General features: G+C 48.0%; 1 non-coding gene across 1 annotated transcript; it reads right to left on the bottom strand.

Moving 5' to 3' along the window:
* Nucleotides 1–18,401: 18,401 nt before the first annotated feature.
* LOC148503013 (U6 spliceosomal RNA) lies at nucleotides 18,402–18,509 on the bottom strand. Its single transcript, XR_015869947.1, has one exon. It is a non-coding gene; the product is annotated as a U6 spliceosomal RNA (small nuclear RNA).
* Nucleotides 18,510–24,972: the final 6,463 nt, after the last annotated feature.

The raw sequence follows: 24,972 nt of genomic DNA on the forward strand, positions 1-24,972 counted from the left end.
CTTGGGGTTTTCTTATACATAGTATTGGGGTTAGTGTGTGTGCTGTGTGGGGGTATAAGTGAGCTGGGAGAGAGGTCAGTGTGCTGGGAGGGGGTCAGTGAGTGCTGTGAGGTGGGCAGTAATGGGGTAAGTGTGTGTGCTGTGAGCAGGGCCGGCTCCAGGGTTCGGAGCACCCTGTGCCAGCCCTCGAGAAGGCACCCTAACCGAATTTGGGGGTGTGGCCTAATTACCATAGGCCACTCCCCCTGTGTGTTGTTATTTGGAGGCATGCCCGCATGGCACGCCTCCAAATAACGTCAGGCTGGGGGTAAAGCCCAGCACTCCGTCACTGGCTGGGCTTCCCCCAGCCCTCTCCCGTAAGTGAATGGTTGCCGCGCGCATTCACACTCCGGGAGTCCGGCACCACCGCACAGCTGCGGCAGTGGTGGTCCCCAACCTCCCGATTTGACCAACCGCAGGCCACATCGGCCCGCGGGTGGAACAGCGGGACAGTACTGTCCCGCTGAAATTGGGATGCTGCGGAGGGGTGCCGCTCCTCTACGGGTGGCGCCCCTGTGCGACCGCACTGGTCGAACACCCCTAGAGCCGGCCCTGGCTGTGAGTGGCTCAGTGTGCTGTGGGGGGGGGGGAGAGTGAGCTGGGGGGGAAGTCAAGTGTGCTGAGAGGGGGTGAGTGCTGTGAGGTGGGCAGTAATGGGGTAAGTGTGTGCACTGTGAGGGGCTCAGTGTGCTGTGGGGGGGCAATGAGTGAGCTGAGAGGGAGATCAGTGTGCTGTGTGGGGGCAATGAGTGAGCTGAGAAGGAGATCAGTGCGCTGTGTGGGGGCAATGAGTGAGCTGAGAGGGAGATCAGTGTGCTGTGTGCGGGCAATGAGTGAGCTGGGCGGGAGACCAGTGTGCTGTGTGGGGGCAATGAGTGAGCTGGGAAGGAGATCAGTGTGCTGTGTGCGGGCAATGAGTGAGCTGAGAGGGAGGTCAATGTGCTGGGACTGGGTCAGTGAGTGCTGTTGAGGGGTATGCAGTCGGGATGCCGACTGTCTAAATCCCGACCGTCGGCATCACGACTGTCTAATTCTGCCAAGGGTCTAATGAAATGCGTCGAAATTCCGACGCCTGTCATTTACATGCGCTGGGAGCCCGGCACCTGGCATACCGATCGAAGGTAAACCGGGCGCCGGGCACGGATAGCGGCAGCGGGGTTAAGTTAGGGGCTCCCTGGGGGGACTTAGGGATAGGTAGCCCCCCGGGAGAGTTAGGCTAGAGGAAAGAGGGGGTTAGGGTTAGGCACCCCCGGGGAAGGTTAGGGTTAGGCAACCCCCGGAAGACTTAGGTTTAGGCAGCGGGGAAGGGGGGGTTAGGTTTAGGCACTTAGAGGGGGGTTAGGGTTAGGCACCCCTAAGGGAGGGTTAGGTTTTTGGGGAGGTTAGTTTGTGCTCACCTTAGCTGCTGACGGGATCTTCACTTCTGCCAGGCTTCCGCTGTCGGGATTTGAACCGCTGGCCATCCCCTGTGAGGTGGGCAGTCACAGGGTTAGTGTGTGTGCTGTGAGGGGCTCAGTGTGTTGTGGGGGGTGGGGCAATAAGTGAGATGGGAGGGAGGTCAGTGTGCTGGGAGGGGGTCAGTGAGTGCTGTGAGGTGGGCAGTAACAGGGTTAGTGTGTGTGCTGTGTGGGGCTCAGTGTGCTGTGAGGGGGGCAATGAGTGAGCTGGGAGGGAGGTCAGTGAATGCTGTGAAGTGGGCAGTAACAGGGTCAGTGTGTGTGCTGTGTGGGGGGGTGATTGTGCTGGGAGGGGTCAATGAGGGCAGGGCTGTAACTAGTGGCATGCGAGCAGTGCGGCCACAGAGCTCTTTGGGCGGCACAGCTGCTCACCCGCGGTCCCTGCATCTCGCTAGCAAGGTGACTGTAATGGCACCCTGCTACCAGAATCTCTGAAGCAATACCGCCTGGCGCATCCTTAGGATGCTTCAGGCATGCCCACCACTGCCCTTACAGCACCCCAGTGCATCCTGAGGAAGCTTCGGGCAATGCTATAATTACTGTTGTTCGTGGCCCCCGTCCCCTCCAAATGACATCATGCAGAGGGGGCGTGGTCTGCACCGTAATGTAGTTATAGCACTGAGTGAGCGCTGTGAGGTGGCCAGTAATGGGTCAGTGTATGTGCTATTAGGGGCTCAGCATGCTGTGGGGGAAGGTGATGAGTGAGCTGGGAGGAGGTCAGTGATGCTGTGACAGGGCAGCAAGGGGGTCAGTGTTATATGAAAAGAACTGTCAGTGAGAGCTATGAAGAGGGCTATAAGGGAGATATGTGTGTGTGTGTGTGTGTGTGTGTGTGTGGGGGGGGTAATGTGACAGCTAGGGGGCAGTAAAATAGATATGATTAGTGAGAGAGATATGGGGGCATATCCAATTATCCGCAGGTTTTTTTTAAGCTCTGTGTGTGATTTTCTTTTTGAAATATTTTGAACAAAAAATAAGAGTTATGGTAGACTTACCTTTGTTAACTCTTTTTCTTCGAAGTCCATAGGCTCCACAGGGATACCATGGGGAAATGTGGTTGTAGTTAAGCTTTCTGCTCCCAGGATGCCTCAGGTCCTCCTCCACACATACCCCGCCCATAGGCATTCAGTTTTGTAAACAAGCCCAAGGTAGGAGAAGGAAGGACAAAGTACACCAGAAACACTCACATAAGATGAGGGAATCGGTGACCGAAAGAAAAATTACCCAATGCAGCCAGATGTGTCAGGGTGGGCGCCCCATGGACCCTATGGACCTTAAAGAAAAAGAGTTAACAAAAGTAAGTCTACCATAACTCTTATTTTCTTCTTCAGGGTCCATAGGGGCTCCACAGGGATAACCATGGGCATGTCTACAGCAGATTTCCCTAAGGGTAGGAACGCTCCTGAGCAGAAAGGAGAACCCACCACCCAAAAGGAAGAAAAAAGAAAAACAAGAGCGCTATCACTATATATATAAAAAAATAGAGGAGGCTGCTAATCAGGGGGTTAAATCACTCCCCCTAAAAGACAACGATCCAAAGAAAAAAAGGCAATCAGCGCCTAAAGCTCTATTCTAATAGAAATAACCATATGGTGGGGGGGCGTGGCCTGACTGTCAATGGAGGCAGCTGCGTCTCACCAAAGCTCCGAGCCAGCATAGAGAAAGCTAGCCTCTTTAGCCCCATTCCAGTCAGCAGAGACCTCCAGACCCCTACTCATGCTTCCAGGGTTTGACACTGACCAAGCGGGTGAGAGCCGAGGAATCGGGAAGCGGAATAGGCGCTTTCGCGGGTTGCAGCTGGCCTGCTTCCCCTTGAGCCGGGGACTGAAGCTCACAAACTAGCCGCCGCTGACTTCTGGCGGCATCACCTGTACAGTGGGCGCCCGATGGAGTCCTCCCTGCCGCACCTCACGGGATCCCTCTTCGGTCCTCTAGCCTTGGATGCCCCGCTGCAGTGTCGGAGCTGGTGTTCCTGCTCCTGGGAACTCCCGGGAGACGACTCTGGCCAGACGCCTCAGCATCCTGCAGTCTCCGGTGGCCATCTTGGATCTCTCCCCACATGCTGCTGCTGGTCATATTTCAGCCGGGTTGTTAGATGTGAAGCCCCGATTGCTGACAGGAACATTTGCTGCTTGTGTGACTCCGTAGAGTAAGGGGAGGGTGGTGAGTCCCTGAGGGGAGATTATATTGCATCTGAACATAACACTGCTTTACCTGCTTCACTGACACTATCTCGTGACCGGTTGGCATTTTTTTCTGTATCTGGAGATCCTGTCTAACTACCTGCACATACCCATTTTATTTTTCACTAGCCTAACAGGGTTAATTTTCCTCAGTTATTTTGTTTTCTCTTTCCTGATATCTTTTACTTTACTGCTGGTGATTATTTGCCATTTCCTATACACTGGCCCCCTCTTGTGGTCGTTTGTGATAATTACATCAAGTACTAATTGTGGCCTCAATTAGTGAATCTCCATTTGCTATTATATTTTTTCCCAGCTTTTCACGTTCCTTCTGAGGCGTACAGATTCTCTTGGATGGTGCATCTCTGGATTTAAAGATGTACGCTTAATATTATCACCCAGCTTGCCTTCATTATTATTTTAGAGCCCTGTGTCTCACTTTTTATACCATAGTTTTTTTTTTTATATTCATTAATTCATTATGTCGCAAAGAGGTAAGAAACCTCCACCATCCTCTGCAAATTTCTTCGGATCTAAATCCAAAGGTTCTCAGAGTTCGTCATTGCTCCCAGAATCCCCTTCCTCCCCTTGCTCATCCGACGCTGGCATTGATCCCCAAATTCAAGCGGTTATGACGGGTTTGTTGGACGGAGTTCAATCCACATTCAAGCAAGAATTGTCGAAAGCTATAACAGAATTTAAATCAGAATTGACATCTCTCGGCAACAGAACGGACGCGCTGGAATGTAAATCGGACGACTTATGCCGTTCCCAACATTGTCTTGATAAAGAACTCTCTAGACTTCATGAATAGGTAGAAGCACTCAAAGAAAGACAAGAGGACCAAGAGAATCATTCTCGTCGCAACAACATACGTATCCGGAATATAGCAGAATCGGTCCTTGGTTCCTCCTTACCGTCATTTCTGAAAGACTTTTTTCAACACTTAGTGCCAGCTCTTACAAATGAAGATTGCTTATGTGATATAGCCCACATGGCACTCCGAAGCCCTCTCCCACTCAACCACCTAGGGACGTTATAGTCCGCCTGCATTATTTTCGTTCAAAGGAACGGATCTTGTTAGCTATTCAAGACTCTCCGGTGATACCCTTCCAAGATATGCAGTTATAAGTCTTCCAGGACCTGGCCTCCTCTACTATTCAGAAACGGCGGGATCTTCAGCCAGTTACTAAGATTCTACGGCAGCATCAAATCCGATATCGCTGGGGATTCTCTGTTATGCTTCAAGTTTCAGCAAACAACACTGTGCATAGTGTCAAGACCCTCACTCAAGGTCAAGAATTATTAGCCAAGCTTAACCTTCTGATGCCAATTTCTGCTCCAGTGACTACCACACTCTCTCCCAAACCACACCGCTCCCAACCTGCTTCACCGGACTGGACTAGAGTGTCCCGTCACCATACTAAGGACTGTGAGCCCACCTCAACTGTGCGGTCACTCTCTGGTGTTTATTCTCTTTATAATAGGGTTTAATCTCCCTACACTCTTCCTTTTGAAGTTTGCTGGGAGGAACAGTCCTCTCTTTTTGGTTCTTTGCGACATACGTTATTATTTTCATGTATACTACGATGTTTAGATTATGAGTTTTTCTTTTTCCCTTGTCTTTCCCATTCTCCTCCCACCCCCCCTCTTTTCAGTTCCCCCTGCCCTTGTCTATCCCTCCCCCTTTTTTCCTTCTCCCCTTCCCTATTTTTCCCATTTATATATTATTATTTTTTTTCCTTCTTATATTGACACAGGATTATGATCCCTGTACTACAGGGATTTTTGTTTGATTTGGTTATAGCCGATCTTATATGTAAGGTCCAGACAGTCCTTCCACTCCCTTTAATACTTTTGATAAATGTTATGCTGATTGATATTATTGCGGTCCTTGCTTGGGACCCAATTTACCAGGGTTGTGTTAACCAAATGGGTTCTCTCTTTCTTTCTTTTTTCTGTGGCTCTCCCATGTTTTTCCCTCCCATTTCTTTCTGTCCCCAAGGGTGGCTCTACTTAGGCCAAATTTCTGACTCATTATATCTATGTGTTATGTATGTAGTACTTTTCTATATATTTTTCCATGTCTCTTAAATTGCTATCAATTAATGTAAACGGTCTTAACTCTCCTAAGAAACGTACTGTTTTCTCGGGGGCTTGCGGGAGGGAGAAAGCCGATGTTGCATTCCTACAAGAGACGCATCTTACGGGCCTGCACTCCCAACTTCGAGGTAGGTGGTTCGTCCAGATCTTCTTTGCTTCAGCGAATTGTAAAAAACGTGGGGTAACCATTTTAATTCGGCGTAATATCCCTTTTGTCCATATTAAAACTGTGTTAGGGACTTCCGGTGGGCGGGCCTTGTATATGGCCGCGTTTTAGAAGGGTTCCCGATTGCCTGGGTCTTTTACCGAATCTTAAAGCAATAAATTGCTGCCCCAGGATTCCTTAACGGTGCTGGCCACTGTGGTAACCCTTCTGAGAACTGATTGTGGTCTTTCCAGTTCTCCATACTATCCCCGGAGTCCTGCTCCAAATACTAGGAGATCTCCTGCCTCTCCCGCCATCTTGCTGACACACCTGCAAAACCCAGCAACGCAGGTTACTGCGGAACATCCATTGCAGCCACCCTGTCGCTGCTTACCTGAAACAGGGGTCGCTTGCTTGGAAACCGGAGGCCCTCCAGAGAGCTGTTTCTGCCGGGCGTTGCTGGACGGAGCGTCTGCTGCCCGCGACGAGTCAAGCGGACCACGTGGTGACACCACCGGAGGGAGAAGACACCTGCTTGAAAGCAGGAACTATTCAGGGAGCTGTCTTTGCCGGACACTGCCGGAGGAAGTATCTGCTGCAGGGTGACTGGAGTTGAGCGGACCACGCGGTAATATCGCGTGAGCCAGAGGACACAGAGACCACCGGAGGAGCTGTCTTTGCCGGCGCTGCTGCAGGACGACTGGAGTTGGGAGGATCACACGGTGATACCGGAGGTGCAGTAATCTACCTGTATGGCCATTCCTGCTGGATGAGGTGGAGCCCTGCTGTTTGGTGTCCGGAGCTTGCATCTTGCTGTGGCTGCCTGAGGCTTTTGACGGAGCGAGTGACTGGTCTAATAACAAGAGATATGGTAAGAAGAACTTACCTTTGTTATCTCTGTTTCTACGAAGTCCATAGGGTCCACAGGGTGACCTTGGGGTATAGCTGGATCCTGGATCCTCGGGCACCACGGAGTTAAAGCTTTTAGCTGCTCCCAGGATGCACTTGGGTCCAACCTCCCCTATACCCCGCCCCCGAGCCACAGGCACCTCAGTTGGTAAGCAGCCCAGGCCGGAGGAGGAGACGAAACAGAGAGAAGGAAGACTGGAACACACAAGAACCATACTCACAGAAATGGGAGACGGAAAACCGGTGACCAGTCACAGAGCCCATATGAAGCCAGGTGCGTCAGGGCGGCTGCCCTGTGGACCCTATGGACTTCGTAGAAACAGAGATAACAAAGGTAAGTTCTTACCATATCTCTTGTTTTCTACTTCAGGGTCCATAGGGGTCCACAGGGTGACCTTGGGGATGTCCCAAAGCAGTCCAACTAAGGGCGGGGACGCTCCTGTGCTGATAGGAGAACCCGGCGCCCAAAGGATGCATCCTGAGAGGCAAAGGTGTCAAACGCATAGAACCTCAAAAAGGTCTGAATGGAAGACCAGGTGGCCGCCTTACAGAGCTGAACAGCAGAGGCGCCACGGCTAGCAGCCCAAGAAGGGCCCACGGACCGAGTGGAATGAGCCTTAACAGAGGCTGGAACAGGTAAACCCTCCTGCATATAAGCCTCAATAATAACAGAACGAAGCCAACGGGCTAGAGTCTGTTTGTTGGCAGGCCAACCCCTCTTGTGAAAACCAAAGAGGATAAACAAAGAATCCGACTTCCTCACAGAACTAGTCCGGTCCACATAAACCTGGAGTGCCCTTACAACGTCTAAGGAAGTCTCCCCAGCCGAAAGATCAGGTGACTGAAAGGCTGGTACAACAATTTCCTGATTAATGTGGAACCTGGAAACCACCTTAGGCAGGAAATCAGGACGAGTGCGAAGCACCGCTCTGTCCTGATGAAAAATCAGAAAAGGGGGACGACAAGAAAGCGCCCCCAAATCTGAAACCCTCCTGGCAGAAGCAATTGCCAAGAGGAAAACAGTTTTAAAAGTTAGCCACTTGAGCTCCACTGACTCCAAGGGCTCAAAAGGAGGACCCTGTAAGGCCCTAAGAACCACCGCCAAATCCCACGGGGCCACAGGTGGCACAAAGGGAGGCTGGATTCTCAAAACACCCTGGAAAAAGGTGTGTACGTCCGGCATAGCAGCGATCCTGCGCTGGAACCACACCGACAGACCAGACACGTGTACCTTCAGTGAAGAAAGACGTAATCCTAAATCCAAACCGGACTGAAGGAAAGCCAGAATACGCGAAACTCGGAACACCTGGGGATCATAGTTTCTGGCCTCGCACCACTGAAAGTAAGTGTGCCACACTCTGTGATAGATCCTCGCGGAAGCAGGCTTGCGCGCCCTCAGCATGGTGGTAATAACGGAGCTAGAAAAGCCCCGAGACCTCAGGACGGCTGTCTCAAGAGCCACGCCGTCAAAGACAGTCGACCCAGATCCGGGTGAAGACAGGGCCCCTGAGACAACAGGTCCCGCCGTTGAGGTAGGAGGTACGGAGCGTCGATGGACAGGCTCCGCAGATCGGAGTACCACGGCCTTCTGGGCCACGCTGGGGCCACCAGGATCAGTGTGCCTCCGTCCTGTTTGAACTTGCGCAGGACCCGAGGCAGCAGAGATATCGGAGGGAACAAGTAAGCCAGTTGAAACAGCCATTTCACCGACAGCGCGTCTATCAGACTTGCGCCTGCGTCCCTTGTCCTTGACCCGTACACAGGCAGCTTGTGATTGTAACGGGACGCCATCAGGTCCAGCTCTGGCAGCCCCCACTTGTCCACGAGTAGTTGGAATACCTCTGGATGAAGCGACCATTCCCCGGGATGCACATCGTAACGGCTGAGGAAGTCTGCCTCCCAATTGAGGACTCCTGGGATGAAAACTGCCGAGAGAGCTGGAAGATAGCGCTCCGCCCAAGCCAGGACGCGGACACCTCCAACATCGCAGCTCGACTGCGAGTCCCTCCCTGGTGATTGATGTACGCCACCGTGGTGGCGTTGTCTGACTGCACCTGAACGGCCCTTCCGTGAAGAGCGGTGCCGGACGACTGCAGGGCTCTGTATACTGCCTGCAGTTCCAGGATGTTGATGGGAAGAATCGCTTCCTCCGCCAACCAACGACCCTGAAGTGACAAGGAGCCTGTCACCGCCCCCCAACCCCGGAGACTGGCATCTGTCGTGAGCAGAACCCATTCCGGGATCCAAAAGGGGCGCCCCTCCAGGAGATGCGCTGTCTGCAGCCACCAGGCTAGGGACAGACGCACCTCCGAGGACAACACCAGCATCTGAGAGCGGATCCTGTGTGGCAATCCGTTCCATTCTGAAAGAATCAGCCCCTGCAGGGGCCTGGAATGGAACTGGGCAAACTCCACCATGTCGATTGCCGACACCATGGACCCCAAAACTCTCATCGCTGAGTGCACCGACACTCTGCCACTGCTCAGACAACTGTGAATCCGCAGCTGTAAGGAGGAGACCTTCTCTGGAGTCAGAAAAATCCGTTGCTGACGAGAGTCCAGCAGGGCCCCCAAATGAACCATCCGTTGTGATGGGATGAGGGAGGATTTCTTCCAGTTGATCAACCAGCCGTGCGCCTGTAGACAAGCGACCGTCAGGTGGAGATGCTGGATCAGTACCTCCGGGGAGCTTGCCAGCAAGAGGAGGTCGTCTAGATACAGTAGCAACCGTATCCCCTGGCTCCGAAGGTGAGCCGCCATGACCGCCATCACCTTGGTAAATACCCTTGGTGCCGTGGAGAGACCAAAGGGTAGAGCCCTGAATTGGTAGTGGTTGTGGAGAATAGCAAACCGCAGAAACCGTTGGTGCGATGTTGCTATAGGCACATGGAGGTAGGCGTCCTGGATATCCAGGGAGACCATATAATCCCCCGGTTCCATCGCCAGTATGATGGAACGCAAAGTTTCCATCCTGAATTTGGGAACCCTGAGAAACCTGTTCAGGGACTTCAAATTGAGGATGGGGCGATGAGAGCCATTGGGTTTCTGCACCAGAAACAGCGTAGAGTAATACCCCATCCCACGTTGAGACTGTGGTACGGGTATAATGACCCCCGCCGTCAGCAAGGCCTCTATGGCTTCCTGAACCTGCAAGGCCTTGGTTTTGTCCTGAGAAGGACTTGTGCAAAAAAACTGGCAAGGCGGCCTGTGCCGAAAAGACAGGGCGTACCCCTGGGAGACCACTTCTCGCACCCAGGCATCCGTGGTGGTATTGTGCCAGCACTGGGCGAATTGAAGAAGTTGGCCTCCCACTCTGGGGTCCCCCAGAGGGAGGCCCGTCCCATCACGCAGAAGGCTTATCTTCTGGCTTGGAAGAAGGGCGCCTAGCACTCCAGGCTTGCTTCTTTGGCTTTGAGGCGGTCTTGGGTGCGGACTGCCTCGGGAAGGACTGACCCTTTGCCTTGCCCTGAACCCGAAAGGAACGAAACGCAGAGCTCCGGACCTTAGCAGGTGTAGTAGCTGAAGGGAGGAAGGCTGACTTGGATTTTGCCAGGGTATCTACTATTTTGTCCAGGTCCGGACCAAATAGTAATTCCCCATTAAAAGGTAAGGCCTCCAAGCCTTTCTTTGAATCCGCGTCTGCTCTCCAAGACCGCAACCACAAGGATCTACGAGCAGACACTGCTGCCGCCGAAACCCTAGAGGTCAACAGGCTAGCATCCAAAGATGCTTCTCCAATGTAGGAGGCGGCATCTCTCATCTGTCCTAACAACGCCCTCTGGACGTCCGGAGATTCATCCATAAACGTGTCCTCCAAGGCGTTGGCCCACCCCTCAATGGCCTTGGCCACCCAGGAGATGGCCATGGACGGCCGGGCTACAGCCCCTGAGAGAGAATAAATAGACTTTAGACAAGTCTCCACCTTCCTGTCCGTAGGATCCTTCAGCGAGGATATAGACGGCAATGGCAAAGTAGCACTCCTGATGAGGCGTGTTACATGGGAATCGACTGCAGGCGGAGTTTCCCATTTCTTACAATGCGCTTCCGGGAATGGATAATTGGACGCCAAGCGTTTCTGTGGCAGGAAACGCTTACTGGGCGTCTGCCAGGCCACCGCCATGTGATCAGTCAACTGATCAGACAAGGGGAACGCTGTAGAAGTAACCTTAGCTTTTTTAAAACTAGGATACCTTGACTTGGGAGCGGGTGCCTCATCCTCAATCAGAAGAATAGCCCGCACCGCCTTAACCAGAGCCCGCACATTGATGGAAGACTTAGTGTCTACCTCCTGGACTGAGGCATCTGAGGCTGAGTCATCCTGTACCTCACCATCATCCGAGAACCCCTCAGAATCCGAAAGATGCGCAGCCTGTGCCATGACTGAGCATTTAGACGCCCTGGAGGGCACGTCACTGCGCAACATCGACTGAAAAGCCGAAGATGCTGCCGCCAAATCTTGGACAGTGTGGGAAAGCGCATCCACCCAGGGTGGAGGAGCTGTCACAGGAGCCTGAAACGGCACCACAGCCGGCTGTGCCACAGGGGTGGACTGAATATACATTGGCAACCCCGCATAGGGACCAACAGGCTGAGACCCCGGGGGAGTCTGCAATAATTGTGGGACACCCGGGGAATGGGGGATGGCAGGCTGGGGCAACGCCCTAGTAGGGGCGGCAGTCGGGACCGACAGACGGTCCGCGATGGACACCAGCACCTGGGAAAACATCGCCCATGGTGGCTCCTGCGAAATGGGAGGTTTAGACGTACCAGGGACCGCCTGGCACCGTCCGCACAGGCCGTCCTGTGACAAATCCTCCCTATCCACTCCTGCAGAACAGCGCCTGCAGGAGAACAATGCTGGAGCCCCAGAGTGCTCAATCTCCTCCTCAGACATGACTTAGGAAGAAAACGTGCGCACTCACCAGTGTGCTGAACAACAGCCCACAATATGGCACCGTGTAGCACACAACTGTATGTGACGGACCTCACAAATACGTGATCTATATAGGTGAGGTCAGTAGAAACACCCTTCCCCCGCACACCTGTAGGGCTTGTAGGAGAAGGAAAGGGATAGGTACAGGCTGACAGTAAGTAGAAAAAAGACACAGACAGGCAGCACTAGCAAAAGTCACATACCATGCAGGAAGATATACTCACTGCACCTTTCCACTACAATCAACCTCCCAGATTCAGTGTCTGGGAGGGCTATAGCGCTGTGTACACTGTCCTTGTCGGGGGAGAGGTACACAGGGGGACCGGTCCGCATGCTCCCTGAGAGTATCCACGCTGCCAGTAAGAAAATGGCCGCTGGAGACCTCAGAGGAGGAGTGGCCCGAGTAGCTGCAGCTCAGCGACGCCAGACTCCGAGCTGAAAGGCGCGCTGAGCTGAGGGGAGGAGCCGCTGACAGGGAAGGCTTCCTCCCCTAGCTAGCATATTTAACCCCCAAGGTTGCGGCATCCCGCTTGCCGCTTAATTACCCTGGTGGTCTAGTGGTCTGGCGGGGTATGCCTCCGATGGAGGGGGGGCCCGCCGCCACCGCTAGCGCCCCCGGTCTGTCCCCTAGACCGGGGGCATGGGACTGCATATGAAAGGCATTACCTGCGCACCGCCGCTAATCAGCGGTGCGCGGCTTACCTGATCTCCCCGGCATCTTCCGGCAGCAGTCCCGGGGGAAGCCAGAGTCCGGCTAGTACAGACTCTGGCTTCCCCCGCCGCGATCCCCAGTTCAGTGCTGGCGTCGCGGCGCCAGCAGGGAGAAGGAGCGGCAGCGTGGGCGTCTGTACAGACAGCCCATCGCTGCCGCTCTGGAGAAAAAGAAAAAACTGTAGTCAAAAAATAAATAAATTTAACTAAGTTAAAAAAGCTTTAGGGGGCTGCTCCTGCAGACCCCCCCCGCAGGGTGACCCGACTCCGGCCGGGCACCATCTTAAACTGAGGTGCCTGTGGCTCGGGGGCGGGGTATAGGGGAGGTTGGACCCAAGTGCATCCTGGGAGCAGCTAAAAGCTTTAACTCCGTGGTGCCCGAGGATCCAGCTATACCCCAAGGTCACCCTGTGGACCCCTATGGACCCTGAAGTAGAAAGTACCCTGGTCCTGGCTGTGGGTCGAGTGAAGTTGCTGGAAACGAGTGGGGGAGAGTCGATACCTAGGTGGTGAGAGGCGCTGTCCCCTGCCAATTTATTTTCTTTTTTTCAAGTTCTCTTTCCATATGGGAGTGCTCTTGAATTTCTTTTTCTTTTTTTTTTTTTTAAGCCCTGAGATCTGAATTATTTACTGAAGTGAAACAAGCTGAGCCACTAATTTCTATATGTAATAGAGTGATGGTAAAATTATTATCCCAACTATATTATCTTTCACTGATTGAACTGCTATGTAACCAGTACTGGACATAATATTATAATCCAGAGCTATTTTTATTTAGCTGCTTTTTGGTGAAGAGTGACGCTGCCATCTAGTGGTGAAGATACTATTTACTTAAAATATACATCAGAGAGTAATATTTATCTCAGCGCACTATATGTTACTCTCTTAACTATTGATGTAACTGATTTTGTTCTAATGTAAATTAGATTTCTATATATTGATATCCCTCGAATATCTGTTTACCAAATGTGATTTTACAGGTTATGTACAAATATTATACTATGACTAGAAAATCTACTAAGGCGAATTCCTCTCAACCAAAAACTACACAATCCATGTCTTCATCATCTCCTTCTTCCCCGAATTCACCAATGACCTCTCCAGACACCCCTCCTTTAGCCCCTATAGGAGATACACAATCCTCTATTGTGTTAGCCGCTCCCTCAGCAACGGCGGCAGCTCAGGAGATGTTAGTTATCAAACCCATAATGGAACAACAATTTAAAGATTTTCGTGATACTATCACTAATGTGGTTTCCCAATTGGATTCACATTCCAAACGTCTAGATGCGGTGGAACAACGCACGAGTGATGTGGAAGATACTTTAATATCCCTTCAATCTTCCTCCAAATCTCAAGGTGATACTGTCAGATCTCTGATTGACAAAATCGATGATCTAGAAAATAGGAATCGCCGTAATAATCTTAGATTTATAGGGATCCCTGAATCTGTTAAAGGACAACATTTATTAGAATACTTGCAACAATCACTAACTGTGGCCCTTGATGTTACATCATCAACAATCCCTATGATAATTGAACGGGCACACAGATTGGGTCCTGAGAGATCGACTACAGGATCACGCCCACGTCCTGTAATTGCCAAATATTTAAATTATAGGGACAAAGAATTGATTCTCCGATCCTATCGTCGCCTAAACTCCCTGACCGTAGATGGTCACTCTATCCTGATCTTTCAGGATTTCTCTGCTAACGTATCTCAAAGACGTAAAGAATTTTCGCCTACTTGTAAAATATTACATGATAACCATGTTCAATTTGCATTGCTATTCCCTGCAAAATTAAAAATCACAAATGAAGGCACTACTCATATATTTGATGATCCTAAACAAGCCCAAAACTATGTTCGCTCAATGTCTATTTTCACTGCTTCCGCTGCTGGGCATGTTACTTGATATATTATAAAGATATAAAATGTACTTTGATATAGAGGGACTATATATTGTATATTGTATGTTTGTTTCCTTATATTTCTATTATTGGTTGATATGTCAGGAAAGAAGATGGCAACATTTTTGGGCTCTATTCTCTCCTGTTTTGGTATTTTATATATCAATGTTGATTTTTGAAAATTTTAAAGTATGTTATTTGATACATACTTCTTTTTCATTGTTTTTGGTGGAAAATGTTGGAAAAGGAAGTTTTTCGGAGCATGTGATTAAAAATCTCACACTTATTAGAAGTATATGTTTTTTCAATTCTATCTCTCTTTTTCTGTTATATGTGATTGCTGGGTGTGGTCTGTTGGGTCCTTTTGATTTATTTTTTCTTTTTGAAATTTGATGCCCTTCCCACTGGCTGGGATGGGAGGGGAGCTGGATACTAATTATGTTTCTTATTATCAAAGCTCTTTTTGAAATCAGATGACGAATTTAAACAAGGAACAATCTGAACCTCTCTCTCAGATTTGAGACAATGTACGAATAGTTTCGTGGAATGTTCGGAGTTTAAACTGTCCTGTTAAAAGAAGACGGGTAGCGGCCCATCTTAGACGCCTAGACTCTGATGTTATCTTTTTGCAAGAGATGCATTGGGTAAATTCTGAAAAGGGGACCTTACGTGGGTCTTGGATTGGAGATTGTATATCTTCTTCCTATATTTCAAAAAAACGAGGAGTTGCTATTCTGTTTAATAAATATTTAGATTACTCTATTTTGAGCTCAGAAGAAGACCCTGAGGATAGATATTTGCTCTTAGATGTTATGATAAGGGGAGATCCTTATACCTTACTTAATATTTATGCTCCGAACTCCCCTAATATGGATTTTTTTCGTAAAATATCTAACTTACTTTTGAGGAGACCTACCCCGAATCTGGTGGTGGGAGATTTTAATAGTGTGGCAAATGAGACATTAGATAGATTTGGAACTTCTTCTTCACCTTCTATCCCTATATATACTGGGGGGATTGGACTACTAACTTCGATTCATGGATTATGTGATGTTTGGAGACTGTTTAACTCTACGGATAAAACTTATTCTTTTCATTCTCGAGTACATAGATCCTTTTCTAGGATTATTTAATGGTGGCGGACCATATGGTCCCCTCAACAGTATCTCCTGATATCCATAGTATTATGATATCGGACCATGCCCCTGTTTCTTTAGATATTAAAACTAGATCCCCAGGATGGTCTTTTAGATTTTGGAAATTTCTGTCTTTTTTGATACAATCAGATGATTTCAAACAATTTCTTACAACTAAGTGGAACGAATTTGTAGATGATAACCTAGAACATTGGGAAGATTCATCCTTATTCTGGGAAACTTCCAAAGCAGTGCTGAGAGGCCATATAATGGCCTATATGGCTGGGAAGAAACGGGAAAATCGTACAAAATATGATAATTTACAGAAGGCAATGAATGAGGCATATGAGAATTATGTGACTGACCCATCAGAGGTTAATTTTACATTTTATAATCACCACCGTCAGTTACTGGAGAGTTTCTTGTTGGCTAGTGCGCGAACCCAGCACGAATATACTAAGAATACATTTTATAGATGGGGAAATAGATCGGGCCGTCTTTTGACAAACATGGCCAAACTGCAACACCCCAAACATTCTATAAAGGCGATACGTGACCCCTTTACTCAAACTAGAGCCTTTGGTACTTCCGAGATAGTGTTTATATTCCAAAAATATTATGAACAGCTATATACCGCTATTCCTGAATTCCCTGAACTACATGATGATTTACTAGATGAAGCAAGGCTGCCTGTGCTCTCTTCTTCCCAAAGAGAAGAACTAACCCAAGAAATAACTGGAGGTTTCAGCAGTTATCACTAATCTTAAAAATAACAAAACACCTGGCCATGATGGGTTCTCAGGAGAATATTAAAAAATGTTACGCCCGCAACTAACTCCGTTTTTGACACAACTTTTCCAAAAGATATTATCTGGCCATATCCAGTACCCAAATTTTAATAAGGCACATACTATTGTTTTACCTAAACCTTCCCGTGATCCAGAACTGGTCACCTCCTATAGACCACTAACACTCCTCAATTAAGATTTTAAAATTTTGACAAAAATAATGGCAAACCGCCTTCAGCTTCTTTTACCTCAAATTCTCACTAATCATCAACTTGGATTTACTCGAGGTAGATTTTCTGTTAAAGGAATTAGAAGAGCTTTGGCGGCTATTATATCGCATTCTGAGGTAGGCGATTCTCCCCCGGCCATGCTTTTAAGTTTGGACGCGGAGAAAGCGTTCGATTCCGTCTCCTGGACTCACCTGTTCAAAATATTTGAGAAAACAGGATTTTGGTACTTACCGATAAATCCCTTTCTCCGATTCCACAGGGGACACTGGAGTTCAAGACAGTGGGGTATAGACGGTGGTAGAGCAGAGCCTGGCACTTTAAATAATTCAGAAGTGTGACTGGCTCCTCCCCCTCTATGCCCCATCAGCCCCAGTTTAAGAACTGAGCCCGAGAGGAGACGGAGGACAATAGGAAAATGAGGAGAAGGAGATGAACACAGAACGGAACAATACCGACTGAAGGAGAACCGAGGAACCCACTGCAGGGAACACATGCAGTCACACAACCATATAAGGAACTAAAAAAACACGGCAGGTACGCAGCGCTGGGCGGGCGTCCAGTGTCCCCTGTGGAATCGGAGAAAGGGATTTATCGGTAAGTACCAAAATCCTGTTTTCTCCTTCATCCACTAGGGGACACTGGAGTTCAAGACAGTGGGGACGTCCCAAAGCCAACCTCCCGGGTGGGAAGCGCGGAGAACTTGCAGACCCTTTGGCAAAACCGAAAACCCGGATCGCCAAGAACCGTAGGCTCAATGGAAAGGCAAGAGCTGAGGATCAAGTGTCGCAGAGCAGAAGAGACAATCAAAACTCCCTGCTAAACAACCACAGAAATTCCACAACTTACAGCGTAATTCGAATGGAACAACAGCTAGCGAAAGAACACCCGCAGATGAAAACATCAAAAGCAGCATAAACCCAGCTGAAAACAGACCAAGTCCGAACCATAGTCGAACATAGGAAGCTGTATAAGTCGCCGACAGCAGACCTCCAGCAGTGCTGGACAGAATACATATAGACATACGTATAAGAATACCAATCTACAGATACAGAGCTGATCCTGTCCACAGACTCCTAACAAGAGTATACAGGGAGGAAAAAGTGAAGACCGAACAGTCGCCCTGGACCATTCTCGAGGCCCAACTACTACAAGGCTGTCAACCAGCGGAAGGAAGTCTCCAACAAATAGAGATCCCACGGGGTATGAGGCAGAGGCGGTTTTGAAAGGAATTGTGGTCTCAATTCTTTCAGAGAGTCAGACAGCAGTACCACCACTCTGAAACAGAGAGATCAAACAGCAACGGAAACCCTGCAATAATAAATCCCCATACCAGACCACTGGCAGAGTGTCTGGCAGCTCATCAGTTGCCTGCCTATAGGGAGGTCACTACCGCTTGGGATGGGTCTCAAACTCGTGTATGGGGCGCCTCAGGCGGGGACTATACGGCACACGCCCTGTGCCGGCCTGAAAAGAAAACCACAGCAACGACCCCAAACAACAGACAACATCCCTCATGATGGAAGTGCGTAGTCAGTACAAACTGCTGGCCCGAACATAGTATGAAAACAACCCGGATACCCAGGCAGTTAAAAAACACGGATGCAACAGCCACCCAGGGAGAGCTACCAATATATATAGAAGCATCCCATACAGCAAGGCTAGAGAACTAGGACAACCATAAAAGTACCCATCAGGTACCTGTCAGTGTGATGAAAATATTCAAAGATACTGAACAGGAATCGGGCTCCCAATGCAGAACAGAATGACCGCACACTTTAATGTAAAGAAGTGCCTTAGCCCATAGAAGTGCTACAGTCCTTTATAACTCCAACAAATTCTAGTAGAATAAAGTGACAATTAAGTATGGAATGCTTCACGAAAATGCGTGTCATCCTTGCGCAGGGGCTATGCAAATCTTCTCTGTATCGTTCCAATTTTTAGAAAATGTGCTGCTGAAGCGAGCACTCTCAATGTTGGAACTATGCACCCACACGCCAGGAAAGCTCTAAAGTGTAGTAGAGCCAACTGATCATGAGAGCGGATGGCTGCTAGGACTGCAGCTAGGGTGCGGACGGGAGACTTGTAATGCCAGGTTGCATGAAATAGTAGCCTCTTCCGAGGAATTAGTGAGGTACCGCTTACCTGTGAGTAACCAGAAGCCCTCTAGACGCTATGTAGAATGTCACTGACCTTTTCCCTCTCACAGCAACCCGTCACGTCAGGTATAGAGAGTAGTTCAGTGGGCTAAAAGCAATGCTCTACAGCACGGACTTCAGTCTGGCGATGTTGTCTTAGGAAATACTGTAGAAAACTAGCAAAATGTTAGTGGAGACAAGAAGCTTGTACAACAGGACTCTAAACCTGAGCTTGTTACATTAGGGATGTGTATACATATAGAGATTATACATATACCCTAAATACGGTCTGCTAGTGTATCAGTACATTCATACTTATAATGGTGAAGTGCATATTAGTTAAAAGGCGGATTTAAATAAGACCTTGTACCGGTAAAGATACACACAGAAATATTACATATTTGATGATGGATCCCCACCAGTGACCCTTGAAAGTTATAGTGATCACAACGTGAAGGATTCAAAATTGAACCGCAGGTCCAAGGATTTACTTGATACTCACCCATCTAATCAAGCCAGGCCTGACCCCGCCTATTCGGCGGGTGGCCCTAGGCCTTCAGGCACAGGAGCAGTAACTGCAGTCTGTTGTCATTTAAACAATTAGGTCCTGAGCATGGTGTAGAACCTGGATTCCCCATGTACTGATATGAAGTGTATCTAGGGGCCACTTTATAGCCTTGTTTAATTGAGATATTGACAAAACAATAATCTTGAGTACTAGAACCTATACTGAGAAAGGCACCTGTACATAGACATAGAGTGCCTTAATTATCCCAGGTAAAGAAGGATATATCTGTAGCGATAACCCCAGTTAGGGTTAAAAAACAGGTTTTCCCAATTATTAGTAAATATTCATACAAAGAATGTGAATATATCAGTATATATACACACGTACACCCAGAGAACATAGTTGCATGAGAAGGCAATCTCTTTGAAAGGAAGAGTTAGCACCAATATAGGAAACTTACTTGTCAGACTCCTGTACTAGGAGATTAGCATGCTATATTATATAAATATATATATATATCTTGCATTCTTAGAGTCCTATAGTTTGCTCCACAATATACATGTGTGGACATACAAGAAGGCCCCAGGACATGCATAGGGTCCATACTAGAAGCAATGCCTGAGGGAATTGTGACTATCACAATGTAAGCTGCAGGACATGACTCTAGGCTATAGAGCCACCATATTATATATACGGTATATGGATATAGTACCAAACTACCGCATCAGGAGAGTCCAGTCTCCAATCGCAGGATCCTTCTTTTAAAATATGCTAGGTATCAGACAAAACTGATAACAGATCCTCCACTGCCTTTACGGTAAGGATAAGAAGCGATACTATACGCGTACCTACATCAAGATCAATAGGTGACAATAATATTTAACATGAGCAACAGGTAGAGCCATGGAATGAACTGAGCCAAGACCTTGGTTGAGCCCAGGACAAACTTCACTCCAGACATATTTATATGTTCTAAAGTAGGGCTTATGTATATATAAAAAAAAACAAAAAACAAACAAACAAATATATACATACATGTGGCTTACCTCCACGCAGGGAGACTGCTCATGTGCCGCGTGTGGCCGTCATTCTGCTACGGCATAGGGGCCTGGATATTTTAACAGCGTGATGTCCCAGACTGGTTTTGATCCTGGGACCCTTCTGTCACTGGTGTACTCGCCTTATTGGGTGAGCCAGTTGAGCTCCAGTTGAACCCGCTTTTTCAAAGTGGGAATCAAAGAGACGACCTCAGTGCAGTATACTGATGTATACAGGCCTATTTGACACAGACATAGATCAATCGGCAGATCATGCGGAGGGCAAGTGACACGGACACAGCCTCTGTATTAGGCTGCGGCATGTTCCTCCCTGAGCTAGTGTCAGGGGCCCAGACACTCACTCTATAATAGTGCCGGCGGGTCCCATGATATGTAGAGGTGCTGCTCTTTACTAGGAGTACTGATTAAAACTTAATCAAACAGACTCCTGCAGCCATTTTGAGATAAGACAATCGTAAAATGGTTATAACTATCCTCTACACAGTAACATCACAATGACGTAGGGCAGCAGTTAGGATAGTTATGGGGCCGACTGTTTTGCAGTGCTCTCTCTTCTAACAATTCATTGTGGAATCTGACCACCATTCAAGTTCTATATGGACCTTGCCGCTGCGTAACTCAGTAAGCAGGAAGACTGCTACACTGCGTGCGTAGGTTTGTAATTCACTCAGTATGCATCAGCATAATCTATTCTAGCAGTATACTATTATAGAGACCAAACTAGGTTCTATCTAGATTCTGCCGCTGCCCATATATGCTACTGCTATGCACAGGGGATTATACATATATACATTTTTTTTTTTTTTTTTTTAACAGATTCTACACAGCACAGCTGGCAATACTGGCAATAACAGACATTTTATATACATATATACACATATATACATACATATACATATATACATACATACACATATGTGTATGCGTGTGTGCATGCATGCACACACACATACACACAAATGCACACACATGCAGGAAGGCCCCGCACATACATACATGTATAAACACACACTTCCCCATGTAGGCATGTCATATTACATTAGGCATGCCTTGTACTAGCTGCAGCAGCGGAATTGCATTTAAGGTTACAGTGGGTGTAGCCTCTACAGGGGCCCAGACCTCTCTCTGCACTGCCAAGCGTAAACCTGCGCTGTACTGCGCGCCAACTAAGCGAGAGGCTTAGAAGCAATTGCGGAACCTGCTCCCCGGGAGTAGTGATGGCCGCCGGACCTAAGCCACGCCTCCGCACAACCAGGAATAGCACTAACTTCGTTACCGTTCCCGCTAATGGCGGGCATTTGGCGCTACACCTCCCATCTTCATTTTGGGAGGACTACTGCGCGCCTCACGTCCTGTCAGCGCTGTAGTCAGTGGTGCAGCGTCTCCTTCTTTATAAGAGGAGGGAGAGCCTGACTCTGTTTAAGCGCGCCTATAACAGCCGCGCGGGAGATTAACTTGGCGCCGGTGTTCTTTGTAAGCACCGGCGCTGTGATAATTGACAGCCGCTGAGCGGCTGCTAGATTACAGACAGCCACGCTGAAGCGGTGTCTAAGTGCCCCCCGTTAATGCCGTCGCCGGAGCTTCTACGGTACAAGCCCCGGTGCGGCTACAATTATTCCTCCACAGAGGCACCTATAGTGACTCACTGCCAGACGGTCCTCCCCTCATTAAATAGGAGGGGGAATTAGTGGCTAGTAGAGACCCGGCCGCTGACTGCAGAGTGCAGCGGCGGGTCACATAAGCAGCTCCGACACTGCCAGTTTACTGACAGGGGGAAAGAGGCTGTAATAGCCGCTTGTTCCTGAGCCCAGCGTTTTTGGCCCACCACTCCAGCTAGTCAGGAGTGGTGGGATACTTACGGACTGCTGCGGCCGGGATGCTGGGCTGAGGGGGCGGCGAGGAACCCGGACACATGCCGGTGTCAGCAGTGGCGGGCCTCGCAGAGTCCGATGACTCAATTTGTTATTGCCCCCTCCTCAGGGTCACCGGACACAGGCTGCAGTAGCCGTGTGGTGCCCTCCCGGCGGCTCCCACGTAGCAGGCAGACTGCCACAGTAAGCAGCCTGCCTGTCCTCAATGCTTGTTAAATAAACCTTAAAATTAAAAACTATGAAAAAGGCTGGAGACAGCCTGATGTGCGACCGGCTCTCTCGGGCACATTCTAAAAACTGGGGCTGATGGGGCATAGAGGGGGAGGAGCCAGTCACACTTCTGAATTATTTAAAGTGCCAGGCTCTGCTCTACCACCGTCTATACCCCACTGTCTTGAACTCCAGTGTCCCCTAGTGGATGAAGGAGAAAATAAATTTTGGACTCCCGTTCTCCAATTTTGTTGAATTTTTATATGAATCTCCAACAACTACTCTTATTGTTAATGGAGTGTGTGGTTCCCCGATAACTATGACCAGAGGTACCAGACAAGGCTGCCCAATGTCGCCGTTACTCTTTAATATAGCTTTAGATCCGCTACTGCGATTATTACAATCTTGGACTAAGTTTCAAGGAATTAAAATAGGTACTCCGGAATTGAAACTTCAGGCATTTGCAGATGATCTACTCTTATATATCTCGAACCCAGGCACTTTACGCTAAAATATCAGGTTTTAAAATTAACCCTGATAAATCAGAGGCCTTATATTTGGGCCGCAGAGTGAAACCGGTTTGGGGAGACTCTTACCCTATTATTTGGGCTAAAAGATCCCTAAAATACTTAGGAATTGAGCTACCTAGATACATTGAAGATTTATATGATCTCAATATGAGACCCCTAATTGATAAAGTGATTGGAGAATTATCTAGATGGAAACATCTTTTACTATCCTACCTTGGTAGAATTCATCTGCTGAAGATGATTTCTTTCCCTAAATTATTATTTCCTTTACAAATGTTACCTATTTTATTGACTGTGACGGATGAGAAGCTAATATATAAAAGTTTCAGAACATTTATATGGAAGTCCAGTCATCCCTGCATGGGACTACTGAAACTTCAACAAACCCGAAATAATGGTGGAGTAAACTTACCTAACCTTAAACTCTATAGCCATGCTGGGATTTGGAGATATATCAGAGATTGGCTACATAAAACAGATCACTATACAGATTCGGCTTTGGATCAATCCTTTACTCCTCGATGCCATTTAATAGCGCTCTTACATCTTCACAAAGAGGAATTACCAGAAGAGGTTACTCGCAATCCTCTTTTAATTTCAGCTTGGCGAGTATGGCATTTTACACAAACACAGAGAAATCTCAATAGTCATTATTCTTTATTTCTCCCATTAATATTTAACCCTGAATTTCAAAATGGTGCTGCTTCGATGCCTTTTGGTTCTTGGGAATGAAAGGGGATCTTGTGGGTTCGTGCGCTGGTTGACACTGAGACTTGCAAGTTGTTGCGGGTGGCTGACGTTTCCACTAAATATAATTTACCCCAATCTCACTCTTGGGCAGTCCATCAAGCTCAACATTATGTAAATTCGGTAATTAGGGTGTTCTCACCTTTAGACTGGTCTAACTCGCTAGACCTTTTATTAGCCTATGGGGGGAGGAGGGACGATATCCCTACATTATAAGATTCTTCATCCTCCAATGGACCATGAAAGAATAACCACAGGTATTTCTTCTTGGTCAAAGTTATTCCCTCATTTATCTATGACTAAAATATTGAATTCACTTTCCTACTCTCAATCTATACTCTCAGCAAGTATTTATAGGGAGATGTTTTATAATATTTACCACAATGGATATATTTCCCCCCCATCGCAGGTTTGTGATGGGAGCGTCTGACACTAGCAATTGCCTAAATGTGGGGCTGAGGAGGCAAATTTTGTTCATTGTATGTGGGAATGTCCATTGATACGACAGTTTTGGTCATCAGTCAATAGATATGCCTCTTCTTGCCTGGTTTATTTACCCCTATCGGCGGAATGGGCAATACTGGGCATTTTACCATCTAATGTTCAAGCTCCATCTGAAAGTAAGAAATTGTTGATGATAATCTCTGCAGTGGCCCGTAAAAGTATACTCCAGATGTGGATTAACCCATTACCTCCATCGATTTCACTATTTAGAGATAAACTACTTCATGTTTTTCGGATGGATTGGTTAGAATCCACCCTACAAAAAGAGATCAAAACAACTTATTTTTTCCAATTATGGGAAGGATATATAGACTCGCTATCTACATCTATCAAACAGCAAATTTTCAACTGTTTTCGATATACCTCAAGGTATGAGACTCGTATATTGCTTAATGACCCTCCGATTGTTTTTAACACTCCGGGTTGATATTAGACATTTGATTCTATTTGGATGGGAGTGGGGAGGGGGGGACCCGGCGGGCCACGTCCAGTGAAGAAAAATCTATGTATACAAATTGTGTTATTGTATGATTGATTGTATACTATATATACTGCCAGTTTAAATTGTGATATGTTTTTCTATGCTCTGATGAATAAAGTTTGAAAAAAAAAAAAAAACTGTGTTAGACCCAGAGGGTCGATTCCTTATAGTGATTGGTACCCTACGTACTGAGATTTTCACTTTGGTGTCAGTGTACGCTCCTAACCAAGACCAGCCCCAATTCTTTGATTCTCTGTTCCGGCGTATTAGCAGAGTGGCACAGGGCCATATTATTTTGAGTGGAGATTTTAATACCATTATTGATCCCCTGTTAGATAGATCCAACCTACCTTCAAACTCCTCCGGGATGTCTCTTCCTAGAGC

Source organism: Taudactylus pleione, unplaced genomic scaffold (genome assembly GCF_031769625.1).
Source record: "Taudactylus pleione unplaced genomic scaffold, aTauple2 ptg000478l, whole genome shotgun sequence".
NCBI lineage: Eukaryota > Metazoa > Chordata > Amphibia > Anura > Myobatrachidae > Taudactylus > Taudactylus pleione.